Below are 21,156 nucleotides of genomic sequence, written 5' to 3' on the forward strand. Positions count from 1 at the left end.
AATTTTTATCAAAACTACATGATTCCTTTTTGATTTTGCATTATCTGGACCATTAATCTCAACTATATTCGGTCCTATATTTGGCACATAAAAGTTTCCCTTTGTCACTTGCCAGTCTTGTTTTATTAACCAAAGTGACATATCACCACACAGTGATATCTTCTCCTTTAGAAAATCCCCAATTGCTCAGAAAAGACAATAAAATACGTCTTTGTTTAAAACTTTTTAAATATGCTATCGTGAATGCTATTACTGAACCATGTACAGACCACGTGGGCATTTTTTTTATTCAAGAAGATATAATAATCATAAATACATATGTACTGGACATCAGAGCACCTAAACATATTAAGCAAATACTAATAAATCTGAAGAGAAAAATAGACAACTATACAATAATAGTGGAGGACTTCAATACCTCATAGATCATCCAGAAAGAAAATCCATTTAGAAACATTGGACTGGAACTATACTTTATACCAAATAAACCTAATAGACATATACAGAACATTCTATCCAACGGAAGGAGGGTACATATTTTTCTGAAGCACACATAGAACATTATCTAGGATGGATCATATTATAGATCACAAAACAAGTCTTAGCAAAGGTAAAAAATTGAAATAGTACCAAATATCTTTTCCAACAGCAACAGTATAAAACTTGAAATCATTAACAGGAGGAAAATGAAAACTCACGATTATGTGGAAATTTAAAAACACACTTCTGAACAACCAATGGGTAGTACTGGAAATCCTAGCCAGAGTAATTAGGCAAGAAAAAGATATAAAGGGCCTCCAAGTTGGAAAGAAAGAATATTGTCTGTTTGTAGATATGATCTTACATTGAAAATTCTAAAGACTCCACCAAAAAACCCTGTTAGAACTAATGAACAAATTCAGTAAAGTTACAGGATACAAAATCAATGTACAAAAACCATCAAACTGTCTGAAAATGATAATCACAATAACGTAATTAACATTTCCATTCCCTCATACAAGTACCATTTTGGGGAAGTGTAGTTATCATTTTATAATATAGATGTGTATCAAATCATCACATTGTATACCTTAAACATATGTATGTTTTATGTCAAATGTCTCAAAGCTGAAAATAAATAAATAAGAAAAATGGGGTTTAGAAAGGTTATGTAAATCACACAGCACATAAAAGCCAAAGTCAGAGTTCTACGTGGGCATACATTAACCACTATTCTATACTGCATCAATGTAACACACGAAAACAGAATAAACAAAGGCATAAGACAGCCAGTGATTAATTGGCAAATGAGTGGAGCAAACAATGTGTGGGCTACTCTAACATGAGTCCCTGCTACATTCCAGACTTTGTGTAATCCAGAGCCAAGAAGCTAAATATTCATGCCAAATGCCAAATACTGTAGGTTTTACACCAATGGATTAATGTTTTATTACCACCTACTTTATGCAGAACTTCAATGCCTTACTTCATAAAATAAGTCCCATGTGTCAATTTCCAGGGATCTAAAATTTAAGTTGTTGCTCATTAGCACTTTGGAGATTTTATCAGAAATATTCTATTAAAGGCTTCTGCATATCAAAGGGGGAAAAGGGCCCATTCAAAGCAGTTTTTCTGCTTAGATTCGCCTTGAACTATCTATATAACAGTTCATCCTAGAACAGTAATCACAGAGGACTTTATGCCACAGATTTACAGTAGAAATGGCAAATGTTGTCTGTTATTTTCTTCTGTTATTTGCAGTGCAAATCTACCATTTATCCAAAGCCAAGTATTTGGCTTGACAAAGGTCTTACTAAATTGAATCTTTACATTGTTCATAGGGACAAAGAAAGAAGTAAAAACATTCAGTGAGCTTTAGTCCTGAAGTACTCCAAGATATCAAAATTGCAGTTATTTAAATGCTCTCATTTCTCTAATATAAAAAAGGGTGTATAAGGAAATGGAAATTTTAATTCACTGTAAAGAGCCTAATTGGCTTTACAGATAAGAAATAAAGATCTGTATGGGTTTCACCAGCATGCTCTAATCTCCCAGGCTACTAGGGCAGATCATCAAATAAATCTACCGCTAGTTGGTTTTGTTGGCCCCACAATGGTCAACAGTGGTCCTACTCTGCTAAACCAATGAACTGTGAGAGTGACATAATTCCTAGGCGCCACTATCTCATCATGACATTTCTAGCAACCTCCACTATCTAAGAAGGCTCTGCACACTTTTCTCTAGTATCTAAGCTCATACCTCTATGGACCAATTCAAGCCCCATCTCATACATGAAAGGGTCCATCACTGCCTTACTTCCAGGCATTCGCTTTATCCTGGATCTCTGGGATATTTGTTTTCTGCATCTCTTACCTTGATTCTGAGCATGGGATCCTTGTCTTCTTATCTTGGCTACATTTTCACATGCATATGTTTTGTTTCCTAACTAGACACAGGGGACAGCATGAAATAGTGAAAGCATACAATAGTATAAAGAACGTGAGCTTTGAAGGAGCAGAGGCTGAGTTCAAATTCCAACCTCATAACTATGCACATTTCTTAACCTAGATGAGCACCAGTTTTCTATTCTCTAAATAGGTCAAGAACAGTTGTCGTAATGAAATAATAAGAAATAAATGTAAAGTATGTTGTGTAACATTTCCCAATACAAGCAGGTGTGCATGCATGCATGTGTACACTGTTGCTCTATATTAAAAGCACGAGACATTTTGCTGTAAATTGCTTTCCTGCTGTTCACTCATTCATCCTCATCTTTGCACTCTCAATTGCTTCATCTGCCTCTCTTGTCCACCAGCAGCTCTGAAGCAGCATATATTATAGCTTCAGTTATCAGATAATCATTGAAGATATTTCCCAGTTTTAGTTCAAAGTCTTAAAACAAGATGCTAATTGGCCTAGTTTTGATCAGGTAGCCAAATCTGGAACTTTAGACTGTGGCCAAGGGACAAAGTTACATTGTCCAAAATGGCTGCCCCATAATCATAGAAGTGGGGAAAATCAGAAAAGGGGAGAGGAAATCTAGGCAGGAAAAAATTATTCCATGCAGTAGATTTGGCTTTAGGCAATTCTCATATCTCCAATAGGATGCTGTTTTAGTAGTTCCTTATCTGTTACATATTGCAATAAAACAGAATTCCAAAATGTCTTCACCAGTAACTAAGAGGATGTCAGTCACCCTAACTAGACCAAAGTAAGATCATGCTTTTAAAGAAAGTGGAATGATATGCAAAAATGCTCACAATAAAAACTTCAGTGAAAGAGCAAGGCATAGAGTTTATATATGCAATATGTTGAACATATATCAATACAACAATAATTACATCTGGATGTCAGAATTATGATGTATTTTATTTTCTTCTTCATCTCCTTTCTATATTTTCTAGATTCTTTTACCAAAAAAAAAAATACATTACTTAATAATCAGAAAATTAAAGGGGTAAAAGTTTAGTAAAGGGCTCATTAAAAGATAGGTTGCTCTTAATGCATCCAAGGAACTATGTTTTAGGAGTTCTGTTGTTGTTTTTAGAGTTTTCCTGGTTATCAGTAATGGTTAACCTATAGTGAACCCAGAGAAGATTTGCCAGAAAAGGTATCAAGTTTTGGGGAATGAAGAGAATGCTGAAGGAGAGAGAGAGGTATGAAACAAGTCAAGCACACCAGCCTAAGTCCCATACGCAGGCGTTGTTACTTCACAAGCACAGTTAATCTGGCTTGCCACACAGACATCCTTATCCCAACATCTCTTTTGTGGATCAATCTCATGTGGGCTTTCTATGTTCATTAGTTCCCTATTGAAACAAACAAAATCTTTTAATATTCACTTGCTCTCTTTTTTTGGTAGGTGCCATTAAACCCTTCCTGTCTAAGCCTGTTCATGGAACCAAATCAAGGAAACCACTGTCAGACCTGTGGCAGTGAAGATGAAGGGCTGGGCCAGGCTCCAGTCAGGTCTAGCAGACATTTAGAACTTACAGTTCCCTAACCTTAAGTATTCTGCCGATCAGACACTTCTCTGTGGGCTGATCCGGCACTTCGATAGAAAGTGTCAGCTTAACTTTTAACAAGAAAAAAAAATCAAAACTACAAGCTTACAAATTCTGTAAGTCAGTAAAATTCAAGAGAACACTCGAAATTGATAATCCATGTCAGTTTTGATCATCATAGAGTCCTATACTCTGACAGAGGAGTGAACATTTAAATGATGAAGACTCTCTTCATGTTTACCAGGATGGACATTCTGGCAACTTTTGTCTTTCTCGATCTTTCAAGCTGGAGAATATTTGAGTGCCAGGTCAATTACACTCTTCCCTGAGCAGCTAAAACAGCTTTAAAAAATATTGTTGTCACTGTGTCAGATCAAGTGCAGAAGAGCAGAAATATGACTTGAGAGTCTCAAAAGGTATTAGGCAGCAGGTTAGGTAGAAATTAAATTCCATTTGCTGGGATTCCATATAACACCTTGAGAGCAAAAATGTTCAATTCTCTTTATTAGTGCTGGATTTATGGTTCAAAATGGAGATTAAATTAAAGAAAAATATAAAACTTGATGTTCTAAATAGCTCTTTAAATTCAAGACCCTCAGTTGTGTGCTTCAATATCTGATCTGGCCTCCATAGCACCAGAGTCTTTCTGGAACCAATCTGTTGAGTTCACTGCTATTAAGACAATTTTTATAAAGCTATTTTCATCATACCAGTCCTTTGCTAGGAAAACCATAAGAGTTTTTGAATGCTCATGAAACAAGTATGGATTCATCTGTCCAGCTCTCACAGACCTCCAAAATCCAACCTAAGCCTGCCTGACATATTAACTGCTCCAAAGCACTTTCTTCCCCCCACCTCATTATCCAACAGATACGTTCTGCCTTACCCCAGCATCTGGCCTTTCTTTGCACTGGTCCCCATCACTCCAAGCATCAAAATTTATCCTCAGTGCCTAGTCAAGCCTTTATGATATCTTTAAACCTTCCTTGACTTTACCGGCCACATGAGTCTTACCCTTCTCTGAGTTACCGCAACACTGACAAGCTTGAAAATTAACATTCACTGAGAATTCACTACAGGCTAGACTCTGTACATGTTATTTTACAAAAATCTTATTTTATCTTCATAAGGACTCTGTAAGACAATGACTATTACCTTATTTCATCATCGATGAGAAAATCTTAATGCAATTTATTTCCTCTGAAAACATGAGCTCTATGGAACCAGTACCATGTCATTCTCACCTTCTTGCTACCTAGTAACTGGTATCCAGTAAATATTTTTTTCATATTTTTATTTTTTATTATAGTTGACATACAATATTATATTAGTTTCAGGTGTACAACACAGTGATTAGATATTTATATAACTTATGAAGTGATCACCCCCATAAATCTAATACCTATCTGACACCAGACATAGTTATTACAATACTACTGGCTATATTCCCCAAGCTGTTTCCCCATGACTATTCCCCATTCCCCTACACAGAGAAGAAATGACTAAGTCTAGAGCCCTATGTTTTAATTTAACATGTCCATGATACCTGTGAGATCTAAGAATGTTTCATCTGGCTCCTTGGTTCATGGTACTAATCCTAACGTAGTCTTATTGAAAATAATGATTCTTGTCTTTTTTGTCCCCGGCTGCTTGAGGGTTGGCTGCCATTATGAATGACAAAGGAAGTTCATGACCAATAGACTACTTCAATGAAAACAAATGGTTATAAAGTTCCTTCAACCTAGGAAGGCAACAGTACATAAGACAGAAATTCAGGAAAAAACTAGCCAAAATGTACAAGACCAGACCAGGTGTCATCTTTGTATTTGGATTCAGAACCCATTCTGGTGGTGGCAAGACAACTAGCTTTGACATGATTTACAATTCCTTGGATTATGCAAAGAAAAATGAACCCAAATATAAACTTTCATGTCATGGCCTGTATGAGAAGAAAAAGACCTCAAGAAAACAGTGACAGGAACACAAGAACAAAATGAAGAAAGTTAGGGGGACTGTAAAGGCCAATGTCAATGCTGGCAAAAAGTGAGGTGCAGAAGGAGTAAAAATTCATCAGTGACTTTATCTGTGGTGATCAAGCAGATTTTTCACGAGAGGATTAATAAACTAGAAATTTTATGTGAAAGAGAAAAATAATGATTCTTTCCAAGAAAGTTTAACAGATCAGTATTCATGAATTTGTTCATTATACATCCTCAATTTAACTATACAGAAGTACTGAATTAGGCACAATGAAAGATGAAACGGTGTTTCTTCAGGTTTAGTTACTATTTGTCAACACTTGGGATTTAAGAGGGCTGCTATCACAATTCAATAGTTGACAGGGCTCTAAGAGTACCAAAAATTAATAAAGTTGTTCAAATGAGGAGGGAGAGAATACATTCCTACCTACCTAATACACAGAACAGAGTTCCTCTGAGCATAAGCTTAAATTGTTTGCATATTGACTTCAATTATTTTGAACACAGAAAGGCTCCCCTCATTCTGTTATATATTTTACTCATCTGAATTTCTTTCTCTCTCTTCTACTAGACTATGCACTGAGAGCTGAGATGAAGTTTACTCGCCTTGGTATCTTCTAATTCCTACAACTGTGCTAGCACCATGCATGTGACTCTTGATTAAACAATTGGGAAACTGAATTCCTGGGAAAAAAAAATAAGACCAGAATTTCATTTGGTTAAATAATTAAGGCCTTTATGGAGGCCTAGTTTGCGCTGAGCACTGTACTAGATATTTTACATATATTATCCTTAATCTTCACAACTCCAAAAGTTAGGTTTTTTAGCAGATGAGGAAATAGGCTTGAAGAAGTTGAAAAGCGGACCACATTCACACAGTTGTCAGTGGTAAACTAGGACTCAGATCCAGGGATGTCATTTTATCTACATCAGGATGCTTCCTTGAAGATATAAACCAAGAACTGGTAGTCCCTCATAGAAGTCAGCACAGGGCCATCTACTCCACATCCCTCAGGTGAGTCTGTGATTTCCAGTGCTGTTTACAGCCCTTCTTCACAAAGAGCCTGTTACACTGCCTGCTGTGTGTTCCCTCAGGGTAGCAGTTAGATGTCAGCTGTTGCAACTTCAGCTGCCAAAGTTTTTTAAAAAGAAATGAAATTAGAGTGTAAATCTGGGAATTCCCGTGCCATGTGGCCCCTGTAGTGCTCCATCTGTCAAGACTCGGGGAGAGCTGGTCTTGCAGACTTCAGAAACTGTCATTCATTTGATAGCTTTGCATTATTTCTTCTGGGAAAACCCATTGTTGGGCTCAAGGCATTATTGATTTCATCTTCTTTCCCTAAACTTCTCAGCAAAATGCCTTACTGTCAGACTTTCTGCAAAAGCATAATTAATTAAAATTTTCATTCCTGGGTCATCTTTACTTACAAAACCTACAAAACATACTTACAAAAAGGAAAAGTATTTGCTTTTTTTGAAAAACAAAAAATTGAGTTATGCCATCTTATAATACTCCCAAATACATGTTGAGCTCTAAAAAAGAAACTGCTTTTTCCAAGATTTCTGCAGACACATCAATGGGGACTTTAAGTTAGGGTCAACCTAATACTAATAATCACATAATTCCATTCTCTCAGCCCCAGCAGAGATTTTGTGAGCTTTTCTAACTTAGTAATAAAAACCACTGAAATCTCTTAGAAGTCCATATGCCTCCAGTGGAATAATTTAATTGTTACCAAGGCTACAAAGCTATCCACTATAGCTTAAAATAATAATAACTAATCAGGGGGAGAGGTTAGTTCAAATCATTTCCCTCAACTTTTGCAGGGTCCTAATGAATGTTTTATCCAAATAAGTAATGGTTTAGTGCTCATCTGTCTTAGAAGTAAAGTCGGTGTCTAAATTACAATCATGTACCGCATACCGACGCTTTGGTTAATGATGAGCCACATATACGATGGTGGTCCCATGAGATTATAATAGAGCTGAATTTCCTGTAAGAAATGGAAGGATATGTAGTTATTTCTTCTCTAATAGAAGCAATATCTATGGGAGCTTGGCAATAGACTTTTTCTTACTCACAACATCTCAGTTTTAAGGGCAGATTACATCCCAGTCAGCCACTGACCTGTTTCAGCAGAGGAGCCTGTCCCCAGAGCACTACATATTCAGAGGGCACAACAGCCCTCCCAGATCTTCGGAGCATATCACTGCAAATTCTTTGTTGGAGACCTAAGATCCCGTACAAGGACACAGAGCCACAGGAGCTACCTTAACAAGTATCAAGTGACACTATCCCTTTAGTAAAATCTATCTATGGTAGTGTGGAGCTAGCCCATTCCAATATATTGGAAATATTTTCAGGTTGTAGTGATATAAAGCATAGATAAGTTTTATTTCTTCCATCAATTTAATGCCAGAGAGTGCCCTTTGAGCCAGACAGGGTCAATGGAACCAGAAACAAATTTCCAAAGTCAAAATATTGAGTTCTCAGCTCTACACCCTCTCCATGTTAAACACTCTCTTTTTTAAATAAATACCACAAAGTTCTGGCCACTGCTCCAACATGCAATAGCCAAAGCCATGTTTGCATGACAATCGCCTATGTTCCTTTATCTCTCCGCCTTAATTTCTTATTCATACTGATCCTCAGGCCACCTTTCATTTCCTCCTAACAGTCACTATCGTGGTGATCTGTGCCTTATCCAGCCAGTTTCTCTTTGATATTTCTAGTCAATCCAGCCTACATTCTTATTCATGAGCAGCATTAACAGTTTCAGTGTTCTATTTCTGATCCTATCAGAAGGAAGCAGGGGGAGGGCTTATGGGACAGTATTTATAAAGTCTACAGTAGTGTACAGTAATGTCTTAGGCCTTCACATTCGCTCACCACTCATTCATTGACTCACTCAGAGTAACTTCTAGTCCCACAAGCTCCATTCATGATAAGGGTCGTATACAGGTATACCACTTTTATCTTTTATACTGTAATTTTACTGTGCCTTTCTATGTTTAAATATATTTAGATATGCAAATACTTACCATTGTGTTACAATTGCCCACAGTTTTTGGTACAACAGCATACTATAAAATTTGTGGCCTAAGAGCAACAAGCTATACCATATAGCCTAGATGTGTAGTCGGCTATTCCACCCAGGATTGTCTAAGTGCATTCTTTGATGTTCACACAATGATGAAATTGCCTAAGAACACATTTCTCAGAATGTATCCCATCATTAAGCAACACATGATTGTGCAGTAGTCTCCCATTATCCTCTGTTTCTTTTTCCACAGTTTTAGCCATCTGCAGCCAACCATGATCTGTAAATGTTAAATGGAAACTTCCAGAAATAAACGATTCTAAGTTTTAAATTGTGTGCTGTTCTGAATAGCATGATGAAATCTTATACCATCCTGCTCTGTCCCACCATGGACATATATCATTCTTTTGTCCAGAGTCTCATGCTCCATACACTCCCCGGCCCATTAGTAACCGAGTGGCCTTCTCAGTTATTAGACCCACTGTCCTGGTATCACGGTGTTTGTATCAAGTAACCCTCATTTTACTTAATAACAGTCGCAAAGCCCAAGAGTAGTGATGCTGGCAATTAGGATATGCGAAAGAGAAGCCTTAAAGTACTTTTTTTAAGTGAAAAGGTGAAAATTCTCAACTTAAAGAAAGAAAAAAATTATATGCCAATTTTGCTAAGATAGCATAAGAACGTACAGTATCTTCTATCTGTGAAATTGTGAAGAAGGAAAAATAATCCATACTAGTTTTGCTGTCACGCTTCAAACTGCAAATGCACTAAGTGCTTAGTTAAAATGGAAAAGACACTAAATTTGGGGGTGGAAAACATAAGCAGAAAATACATTACTGACAGTAATGTGTTGTGCCAGAAAGCATGGAGTCTATACGAAGATTCAAAAGGATTCCCTGAAATGAGTGACATCTACTGCAAGTAAGAAATAGTTACAATAAGGTATTTTGAGAGAGAGAGAAAGACCACATTTATACAACTTTTAGTACAGTATGTTGTTATAATTGTTCTATTTTATTGTTGTTAATCTCTTACATTGCCTAATTTATAAATTAAATTTTATCATAGGTATGTATGTGTGTAAAAAAAAACAAAAAAAAACAGTATATATTGGGTTTGATACTATCCACTGGGGATCTTGGGATGCATCTCCTGGGGATAAGTGGAGACAACTGTACTTGAAAGTACAGTTTCTCAGTGATTCTTGATAATATGAAAGAAAAGATATTGTAAGAGTTTGGGGTATAATTACATATCTTTGATTCATTCTTTAATGTTGTGATCATATTTACTAATTGAATCTAAGACTTCCCCAGCTTTTTTCATTTTCTTTCCCAGATGCATAAACTGAAAGCACAAATTTTAGGGTCTAACAGACCTGGGTTTGAGTTGACAGGTTCACACCTTTCCCAGGTATATCAAACTATAAAGTTACTAAAATTCTTGAAATATCAGTTTCTTCATCCATTAAATGAAGACAATTAGACTTATCTACAAGTGATGCTGTGAAGATAAAATGAGAAAATATAAGTAAAATACTTTATATAGTACTTTGTATATTCTAGTCCCAATAAATAAAATTTTTTTCTTCTAAAATTATAGTGCAGTGGTCCATTCCTGCATTTCTGCTTCATCTGAACATGGCAGATTTTTTTAAAGTGACACAAAGCAAAGGCATGTGGATTCTTTTTCTGTTTTTCTCTTTGAAATTCTCATTTGATGAAAAAAGATTCTGATTCATGCCTGCCATGTTCCCTTTCATGTAATAACTTAGATAGGTGATTTCCTCAGTAATAATCAAGTCAAAATATGAATAAGTAACTGCCAAGATTCTGTTTGTTAACAGATTTAAATAAAATGCCACATGCATATAAAGTCGCTTTTCATATCTTCTTGTGAACAATACTGCCATAAGGATAAGCTTCAAATAAAACAGGGAGAATGAATATAAAATTACTTATTTTTAATTTCTTCCTTCTTCCAGCCAGAGAAAGACACCAATCAAAGTATTAAGTGTAAGAAAAGATGAACTCTATGAGTCAGTTGCCGAGTATCTACAGTTGCAAAATTGCATAGCTATGCACTGAAGAGAATCTTGCCTTCAATTTTATTTATAAAAAGGGATAACATGTTGAACTGGGAAGAAACTGATATTTGGTCCTACTTCTTCCATTAATTCACTTTATTATTCTGGGTAAATCATTCATCTTGCTGAGTCTCAAGACAGAATTTGGTAAAACCAGAGCAAGTGTCAGCTCACTACAATCCAAGAGTCAAACACTGCCTGTTTTGTAAATAAAGATTTATTGAAACACAACCCCACCCATTTATTGTATATCATCCATGGCTTCTATTTCATTACAATGGCAGAGTTGAGTGTTGGCAACAGAGACCATATCTCTCACAAAGGCTAAAATATTCACTATCTGGCCCTTACAAAAATTTTCAGTTTTGATGAACTTCAATTTGACAATTTTTTATGATTTATGCCTTTTGTATTTTATTTAAGAAATAACCTACCCCAAGGTTAGAAAGATTTCTTTTATGTATTTTTCTAGAAGCCTTAGAATTTTAGCTTTTACATTTCATTTCAAGTTAATTTTGTGAAAAGTATTAGTTAAGAATTGAGTTTAATTTTCTGAAATATGGATATCTAGTTGTTCCAGAAACACTTATTGAAAATACTTTCCTTTCTCATCGAATTGCTTTGGCATCTTTGTTAAAAATTAATCGGTCATATATTTGTGGTCTATTTCTCAACTCTCTATTTTGTTCCACTAGTCTATATATTTCAGCATATACCAATACTACATAACAATGATTACTGTAAAATTGTAAAAATCCTTGAAATCAGGTAAGTTCTACAGCTTTATTCCTTTTTGGGTATTATGAGTCTTTTGGCTTATCATATAAATTTTAGAATCAGCTTTTCAAATTATGAAACTTGCTGGAATACTGAGAATTTCCCTGAGCCTAAAGACCAGTTTGGGGAGAAATAACATTATTGAGTCATGAGTTAATATAAATCTCCATTCATTTATATCTTTTAATTATTTTAACAATATTTTATGGTCTTCAGTATACAGGTCTTTTACATATTTTGTTAAATTTTCCCTAATAATATCATGTTTGGGGATGCTATTGTAAATTATTTTTTGTTTGTTTTCATTTTCAAATAGATTATGGACAGTATATAGAAATACAATTTTTTTGTATATTCACTCTGTATCCTCTGACCTTATTTTTTTTTTGTAAATCACTTTATGTGCACATGTCATACTTTAATAAAGGCAATTTTACTTCTTCCTTTCCAATCTGAATGTGTTTTATTTCTTTGACTTACTTTATTGAATTTATTAGAACCTCAAGTACAATGCTGAATAGAAATAATGAGACCAGGCCTTCTTGCTTTGTTTCTGATAATATGAGAAAAGCATTTGGTGTTCCATCATTAAATGATTCAGCCCTTTATCAGGTTGAGAAAATTTTCTTCCATTCTTTGTTCTCTATTAGTGTGTATCAAGAATGGTTGTTTAATTTTGTCAAATACCTTTTTTTCTATACCTATTGAATTGATCATATGGATTTTTTTTTTTGTATAAATCATCTAAAGCAAACTCAGCAGCAAACAAAGCTGATGTCTCAAACTGTAGCCCTCCCTACTCCAGAAGATCAATATAAATGATTTCCTGTAGGAAAAACTTGATACAGAATACAATCTATAAAACTTTCAAACATCAGACTGACAATGCCCAAGGAAGACAGAATTTCTGGGCAGACTATAATATCACAGAAAATAATTTAGTCTGGGGCAATCATCCATTTAAAACATTACACTTCCTTAGCAGGCACACCAACATTGTAGTCAATAAATCTTCAACTGAGCAAACAAAACTTTATAGCTTAGCCACAATTTCATCATCAGAACAGGAAAACAGTCACAGTTCTCACACTGAAAGTATTAGACTTAGACCCTAGACTTTCCAGATTCATGTGTATTTGGAGCTAGATACTCTTGTTGGAGAAGTCTGACAATATAAGTAAAGAAAGTCTATTTCACCAAGACAGAAGAACAAAGCAATAACACAGAGAGGAGTGACTGTGCCAGCCTACAGGTTGTAAGAGATGGGAATCATGCTGCATCAGATGACATCATTTTCAGAGTTCTGGGACTAGTCCTTTATTAGTAGAGAAACCATGCAATTTGTCTTCTAAGCCAGGTATATTGGTTTCTTAGGGCTGCCAAATTACCACAAACTTGGTGGCTTAAAATAACAGAAATTTATTTTCTCATGATTCTCGAGGTCAAAAGTCTGAAATCAGTAACACTGGGCCAAAATCATAGGAGCAGCAAGACCACACTCCCTCTGAAGACTCTAGAGAAAACTGGTTCCTTGCCTCTTCCAGGATCTGGTGACTGCCAGCACTACTTGGCTTATTGCCACATGACTCCAACCTCTGTGTGCCAAGTCTCTCTCTGCTTCTTTCTTATAAGGAGACTTGATTGCACTTAGGGTCCACTGAGATAATCTAGGATAGCCTCTCCTTACCAAGATCCTTAATAATCACATCTGTGAAGACTCTTTTTCCTTAGAAGGTAAAATTTATAGGTTCCATGAATTAGGATCTACCTGATATTTTCAGGGGAACATTATTCTACCTTCCACATCATGACATCTTGGAGAATGAAAAGAGGGACCGATGTCTGATTCCTCAAGGATAAAAGACAAAATCCAGGTCTGTCCCAAACAAATTGGATGGATATTCTCCCTGGAGTTCGTACATGAGCGAGAGATGACCTGGTATCCATTAGGCCGTAACAAATCCTATTATCTCACCTCTGCATTGATTATAAATATTCTCCCTGAAACTGCCATAGCAAGTCATTACCAAATTCACTTCCCACCTCTGAGTTCTATAAGAGATTGCCATATCTTTCTAATATATTCTCATTTATTTTTATAAATGAGAAGTAAATATTTAGAGAAATTTCTGTGCTTTGCAATCAAATAATCCCTGATTAAGACACAGGAAAAAAATTCTGAAGAGTCAAGTTTCATTTCCTCTCTCATTTATAAACATATTGTATCCTTCTTGAATGAACTCACATATTAAGCCTTTCCTACATAAATGTCAAATGACAGGCTTTTATCTCTGTTTAATAATAAACTAATAAATCCTCCGTGTGTCAGCAAACAAGTAAGGGGGAAATTTGCAATGACAAAAAGACTTTCCATGAAAACGATAACATCCAGACACCTGCCCTCTTGCCACCTAAGCTAAGGTCACCTTTATTGGATTACATGCAAAGCCAGTAACTGTCCCTTCAGTGACTATAATATATTACGAGGTTAAAAAAAGAAAGAAAAAGAAACTGTCCTGTGCCACATTGCTTATTTTTGAATAATTCAATCATCATGTACCAGAGACCAATAAGCATATTCCAGCATCTTTAAAGGCACAAATAACAATCACTCTCTGGAAAAACTTCTAATACATTTGTATGACCAAAAATATAAGATCTCAGAATATACAGAAACAAAAGAAAGCTTTTATCTATATCACCACAGCTTTTAAAACTAAAGCTACTGATTTTTATTACCAACCTAATTGTATATAGTATACCTCTGAAGTTATTACTTGAGTGGTCACTAAAATGATTGCCTGTAATTCAAAGAGCCATTCCAATACAGCCTTCTCATTAAGATACTCTGCTCTTATTAGTTTGTTTCATTTCTAGGATCGGTGCCTGGCAAAGAGATGCCCTTTCTCTATTCATATTATCAGACTTTGTATTTGAAATGAAACACAATTTGTGGATATTTCCCCCAACCCCCATTCCTTCCTTTGCAATAACAAAGGTTAGGACAATTGCTTAATTAAAAATAGCTTCAAAGGACTAAATCGGTGCTATAGTTTCAGCTAAACCCAAAACTTTTCATTCATAGAAAGATACATTAATCTAATAAAGTCAAGAAATCTTAAAGGAAAAATAGAGTAGGTATTGGGTTAAAAAAATGATAATATTAACTGCTTCTTGATATTATGTTATGTGAAATAAGTCAGATAGAGAAAGAAGAATATAACATGGTTTCACTTATAGGCGGCATTTAAAAAAACAAAAACGAATGAACAAATAAAACAAAACAAAAGCAGACTCATAAAACAAAGAACAAACTGAGGGGAGGGGAGTGGAGGGATGAGTGAAGAAGTTGAAGGAGAATATAGTTGATGACAGTGATCATTTTGCACAGTGACAAATGGTTACTAGACTTGGTGTGATGAGCACATTGTATGATATATAAATGTCAAATCCCTGTGTTGCATACCTGACACTAATAAATATATATATAAAATATATATAATATTGTATGCCAACTATAATTTTAAAAACCTGAAAAATAATAACTGCTTCTTTTCTTGAGAATATAATGTGACACATATTTCTTAAGCCTATTCAACACCAGACACTATTGTAGGATAAAGTCTCTCCCCATGAGGCATTTGCAAAAGTCTATAGGAAACAGAATAATCTTGGTAAAATAAAATTTATTGGGTTGTCAAATCTCCAAAACAGGAGATCATACGTTTTTTTGAATACCGATAACTCTTCAGTTCTTAAAACATAATGGCTCAATCAATAATTTCCAAATTGAAGAAAGTTACATAATACACCATGCACAATGTTACATGACAATGGTGTTTAGAATGACTTAGAAATGTCTATGAGAATTCAGAGGTGAGAAAAATTATGTTGGGTTAGGAAGGTTCAGGCAGGTGATACTAGGAAGGGAGGGATCAAAATTGGCTCCCAAAGGGGAGGTGGAATTTATATAGTAATACAAAAGAACCCAGGAGAAATATGCAAATTACATTCAACAAATGAAGGTGAAGCTGGCTTTGCCAAAGTCGGTGCTGGCATGTAAAATTAATGAATGCTAAGACTGGTAACACCTGCTGGGGAGAGAGTATATAGAGTTTTTCCATGCACACATATGAGTTAGGACTTTTTCTACTCTGAAGCAATAAAATTATCAGCCAGGCTAGGAGTAAGGAGACCTGGGTTCAAGTCCCTATTCAAGAAATATGTACTTAAAAAGGTATTATGAATTTAACAATGCTTTGACCACATTTCTACTCTATAGCCCATAAAGCATCTACATATTCACATAAAAAAACTCTGATGGGTATAAGACTTATCATATTATGTTTTTAATTTGCATTATCCTACTGGGTAATGTGGTTATATATCCTCTTATCTATTTATAGGTTTTTTGAGCCTTCTATGAAATATCTATTCATGTGTTTTTCTTATTTCTCTATTGTATTGTTTCTTTATGATTGACTTGAAGGATACTTCATATATTCTACATACAAAATTCTTTCCAATTTTTTCCTTTGTAAAAGTTTTCTCCTAGTTTGTAGGCTGTTACTTTCTTTATAATGTTCTTGCATTGAAATGAAATTCTTCATTTTCGCGGAGTTATATTTATTATTCATTTTCTTTATAGTATGTACTTTTTGTTTCCTTAAGCAATCCTGTCCTATAGCAAGCTCATAAAACCATTCTATATTTTCTACTAAAGATTTTAATTAAAGTTTACCTTTCCTATTTAATTCCACTTGGTATAAGTTTGTTGTACCATGTGATAGGTATACAAGTTGATTTTTCCACATGGATAATGATACTATATAATTTTTGAATATTCCATCTTTCCCCCACTAATTAGCAGAGCTATACATGTCTGTTTTACAGACTTCCCATTTTGTATAGATGTGTTTCAGCATTCTTTATTTTCTTCTATATGTCTAGTTATTTAAATCTCTGCTAATGCCACACTGTTTTAATGACTTTAGCTTTATAATAAATCTCGATATCTATTAGGGCAAATCTCTCAGTACTATCGAGTTCCATTAAATGTTGCTCAAATTGCATAAATGTGCAGATACACATAACATAAACCTCACCAATAAACATGATATATCATCTTCTCTCTTAGCTTAAGCATTTATACCACCCACATAAGAAAGAAAAGCAAATGCCAGATTACCTGGGTACATCTCAGCCACCTACAAGAGAAACATTCCAAACATTAACTCTAAATCAGAAGGAAATATATCACCTTTGGAGACAAGAAAAGTTTTTATTTACCTTCTCATAACGGTGATGAGTTTAATAGATTGTGAGAAATTTTTGAAACGACTGACATCTCAAAAATAATTCTATTAAAAAAAAAAAAAAACCTGTCCAAGGATACCACACAACCCAAGTTGCTAAAGATGCAACAATACGTGAGAGTTCGTTTTGACCATGACATTTACATGGAAATGTATAAAGGATATTATTTGGAAACAAAATCCTTGAAAATGTTCTAGTTTACTCTAATATACATATCATACTCTTTCAGTCCTTCCGGTATAAATTATTTTTCAAATACTATGCCTCTTAACTCACTCAAGTACCACATTTTTTTTTCTAAAGATTACACAATGAAAGGAATTATAGTCGAACACAGAATTCTACTTGAATAATCAAGCTCATTTGAGAAGTCATAGCGAATGTCTGCAGCTGGGCCGTAACAGCATAACTGGGCTCACAGCTACAAGAGCGTAAATGTCAGCGGGAGAGCACTTGGATACTGGGTAACATCTTCCCGTCACAGCAGCCTCTTGGTTAAATGGAATGTTGTGCTCTAAACTAAATTACTTCTCATCTATTTGTGAAACTCAGTTGGATACATGTTTCTTATATAAACAACGGCTGGAGATAAATCTGCCAAAACTGGCATGGTGATTTGTATTTTTAGGTATATAAAACGTTTAGACCTAGAAATGAAATCCAAGAAAAATATGTTATTTTAGTTCCAAAATTTTCCTGTACTTTGTTGAATACATTATAATGTTTAATACATAAATTTACTATTGGTCTCTAGGTAGCACAAAAATTATACTCATTTCTCTGAACTGTCCCCCAGTGACCAACTTCCTTCCAGGGCATTTTAGCTGCTACCGAGGAGAAATCGGTAACAAGGGAATCTAAATAAGTTGCCAAAACTCTTCAATATTAAAGACAACAAATAAGGCACAGTAGGGCCTTTCTTCAGGGATCAATACTTAAATACACAGAAACAGAGGAAATCCCTTTCTAACGTTTTTACATTTGAAAAAAGGTTAGAGTTCAAGAGTTAGTGAGCTATAAATTACACAGAGCACCACCATGGCTTCACCTATGGGGAGGTAGCGCTATAAGGATAAAAAATTGAAAAATATTCAAGTAATATTGATTTCCATTTAAAGGATCAAACAAATATGCAAAATTGTGGCAGGGAGAATTGAGATCTTAAGAATTCCAAAGGCCTGTGGTGCAGGATAAATCATTCTATTCCCTTAGATAGCTTTTAAACCTCACTCCATAGCCTCCAGTGTATTTATTTACAAAGTCTCCATCATCTATGCCCCCACTCTCCATCTCTAAAGCAACTTTATCAGTGATGATCTCAGACAGCCCCAGCTATTGTTCAGAGAGAACAGAAAATCCCACACCAGGGTAAGTGAAATTGAAAGCAGGAGCTGTATGTATTTTAGGAAATTACTCTCTGTTCAAGTCCTGATTGATAGGAGAAAAAGAGCATTTGCTATTAGGTGTCAAGTGTTCTCCTGGGTACAGGTAATCCTTTTGGCCTGGCATCCAATTTGACAGATAGGAGATTTGAGAAAAATAAGTGCATTGGTCACTCCTTATATCCCTCCTTCCTATGATAGATTGTGGGTGTGCTTGTTCAGCACCTCTTTCAACCCATCCAGCATGGCCAAGTAGGTAAGCTGGAAAATGATATTTCCAAATCTCTCTTGCAGCTAGCATTTTACATGTTATTCAACAGCCACCAATCAGGTAGTCTTGTGCGAGACCTTAATTCAGAACAGAGTCATTTGGAGGGAAAAGCACTCACTTCAGACTTTCATGACCTGGGGTAGATTTACACAAAGCAAGCGTAACAAGACACAAAACATCTATTTTTCTGGCACTGAGGCTGACAGAATTGATGAGCTCTAGTGTCAGTAACTATGGTGGTAGCTGCCTGAGTAGCAGCTTTATCCCCCGGCATAGACGGCAGTTCCACGGGTAGCCTGGTCCTATGCTGTGGTTCTGGCAGTAGTTTAGAAAGAGTGTTTCTACAAAGTTCTCAATGAAACTTTGAGCTCTTTATTTATTTCTCTGAATAAATACTCTTCTGGTTAAATAAGGCACAGTAGATTCTGATATATATATTCTGACTACTAATATATTGTAAAAATCTATGAAATATTCTAGAGTTAAACAGAAAACAATCATTGAATAAAATAATCTACTAGCACTCTGAAAATTAACAATGGATTAAGAATTTAGCCTTGTTTTTAACAAATGGTTTACATAGTTATGCAAAAAATATCTATAAATTGGACAAAAGAGACTTTGCCTCAGATGCCAAGAAAATACAAGCAATCTTAAAATTACAAATTATATTCCTAAATTAATTTGCAATGAAGTGGCTGTGACCTTGATTATTTTTGTATAGATCACTGTTCTAAGTGGTGACTGAGTTCTTAAGTCATCTCAAAAACATTACATAAGCTTTACTAAAGCAGAAATACCACAAAATTGCCATAAAAAATAAATAACTATCACATTATGAAACTAGTGATTATACAAAAAAAAAAACAAATTAAGAAAAGTTTAATTTAGTGTGAATACTGGTTCTTGAGAGGACAAATGACTTTCATTAGATGAAGAAAATAGAATTGCTATTAAGCTCAACAGAATATAAAAGTCATAATACTGATTTATTTTATGTCTAATTTTTCTTCAGAAAATTGTGGTATCTTTTTTCTAAGAAGTACATATACAACTAATATTATGCACAAATTTTTACCTATAATTAGTGGTATTTCGAGGATTCGTAAGTATAATAGAGAAGGGAGGACCAAAGAGATAAGAAAGGAAAGTTTTTATTAAGCATCTGTTAATTTAAAATATAATAAAGATAGTTGTATAAATGTTTAGCAAAGGGCTAACTCAGCAAGCTTAGAGTGCTCAAACCCCACACATTCCAAAAACAAGACTGGCCCTTAATTGGTTCCAGGGAAATAACTTCTAAGCCTTTGGAATATCCTGCCTGATCAGCTTGTCTTTGTACACCTAAGAACGTGGACCACACCAGGTAATTTATGCCAACAATGAGATTTATGGTGAATGCCTGTTTTTCATGCATTCACCATAATGAATGCATTATGGTCATGTTGTAACAGTTTAACCTCCATAGGTAGGGATAGATAATAGGCGCTCCATGCCTACATGACTGACACCCAGTAAAGAGGCTAAACACCTCAGGTAAGCCTACCTGATAGGCAATACTTCATACATATGATCACACATTGTTGCTGGGAGAATTAAGAGCTATTCAGGTGACTCTTTTGGGAGAGAGCAACTGGATACTTGAGCCTGGCTTCTCCTAGTCTCTTCCTTATGCACCTTTTCCATTTGCTGGTTTTCATCTTTATTCTTCCCTGTAATAAATTATAACCATGAGTAAACAACTTTTCTATGTTCTGTGAGTCCTAGTGTATCATCAGCATAGTAAATTTGATTGCATGAAGTGGAGCTAATAAAAGGATATTGCATGGGGTGGAGTTAATAGAAGACAGATCATGGAAGAGAATAGATCATGGAGGAGAACAGGAGAATCCATAGATAGAGAAAGAAAATTATTTAGATATTCACCTGGCTTCAAAGTATAACCCACAGATTATGTATTTATTACAAAGGAGTAATGTACGTCTACAATATCTAGCTCTGGTGGTCACTCCTTTAACCAAGTGATGAAGCTCAGCATCACCAAAAGGGAGGCACCCTGATGTGATGCAGTGAGAGGTTGATATGCAGAATTTAGATGCATGTACACACACAAACCATATTCACACACACACACATATGCACATATATACACTTGTCATTTATATGTATACAACTTTAGCTATTCAATTATTTATAACACAAAAATTGAATTTAGTGTAGAAAAAGTGTAAGAATTTCGGAAGGGTGATTGCATCTCTATTATTCTCCCATATAAATATAATTGAGCACCTGGAATGGAATGACATTATATATAAAATTAT

At 35.1% G+C, this 21,156-nt stretch overlaps 1 pseudogene; it reads left to right on the forward strand.

Moving 5' to 3' along the window:
• The first annotated feature begins 3,140 nt into the window (after positions 1 to 3,140).
• On the forward strand, positions 3,141 to 6,030 carry LOC120604626 (40S ribosomal protein S24-like; annotated as a pseudogene).
• The last annotated feature ends 15,126 nt before the right edge of the window (positions 6,031 to 21,156 follow it).

Source organism: Pteropus medius, unplaced genomic scaffold, assembly GCF_902729225.1.
Source record: "Pteropus medius unplaced genomic scaffold, Ma_sr-lr_union100, whole genome shotgun sequence".
Classification (NCBI taxonomy): Eukaryota; Metazoa; Chordata; class Mammalia; order Chiroptera; family Pteropodidae; genus Pteropus; species Pteropus medius.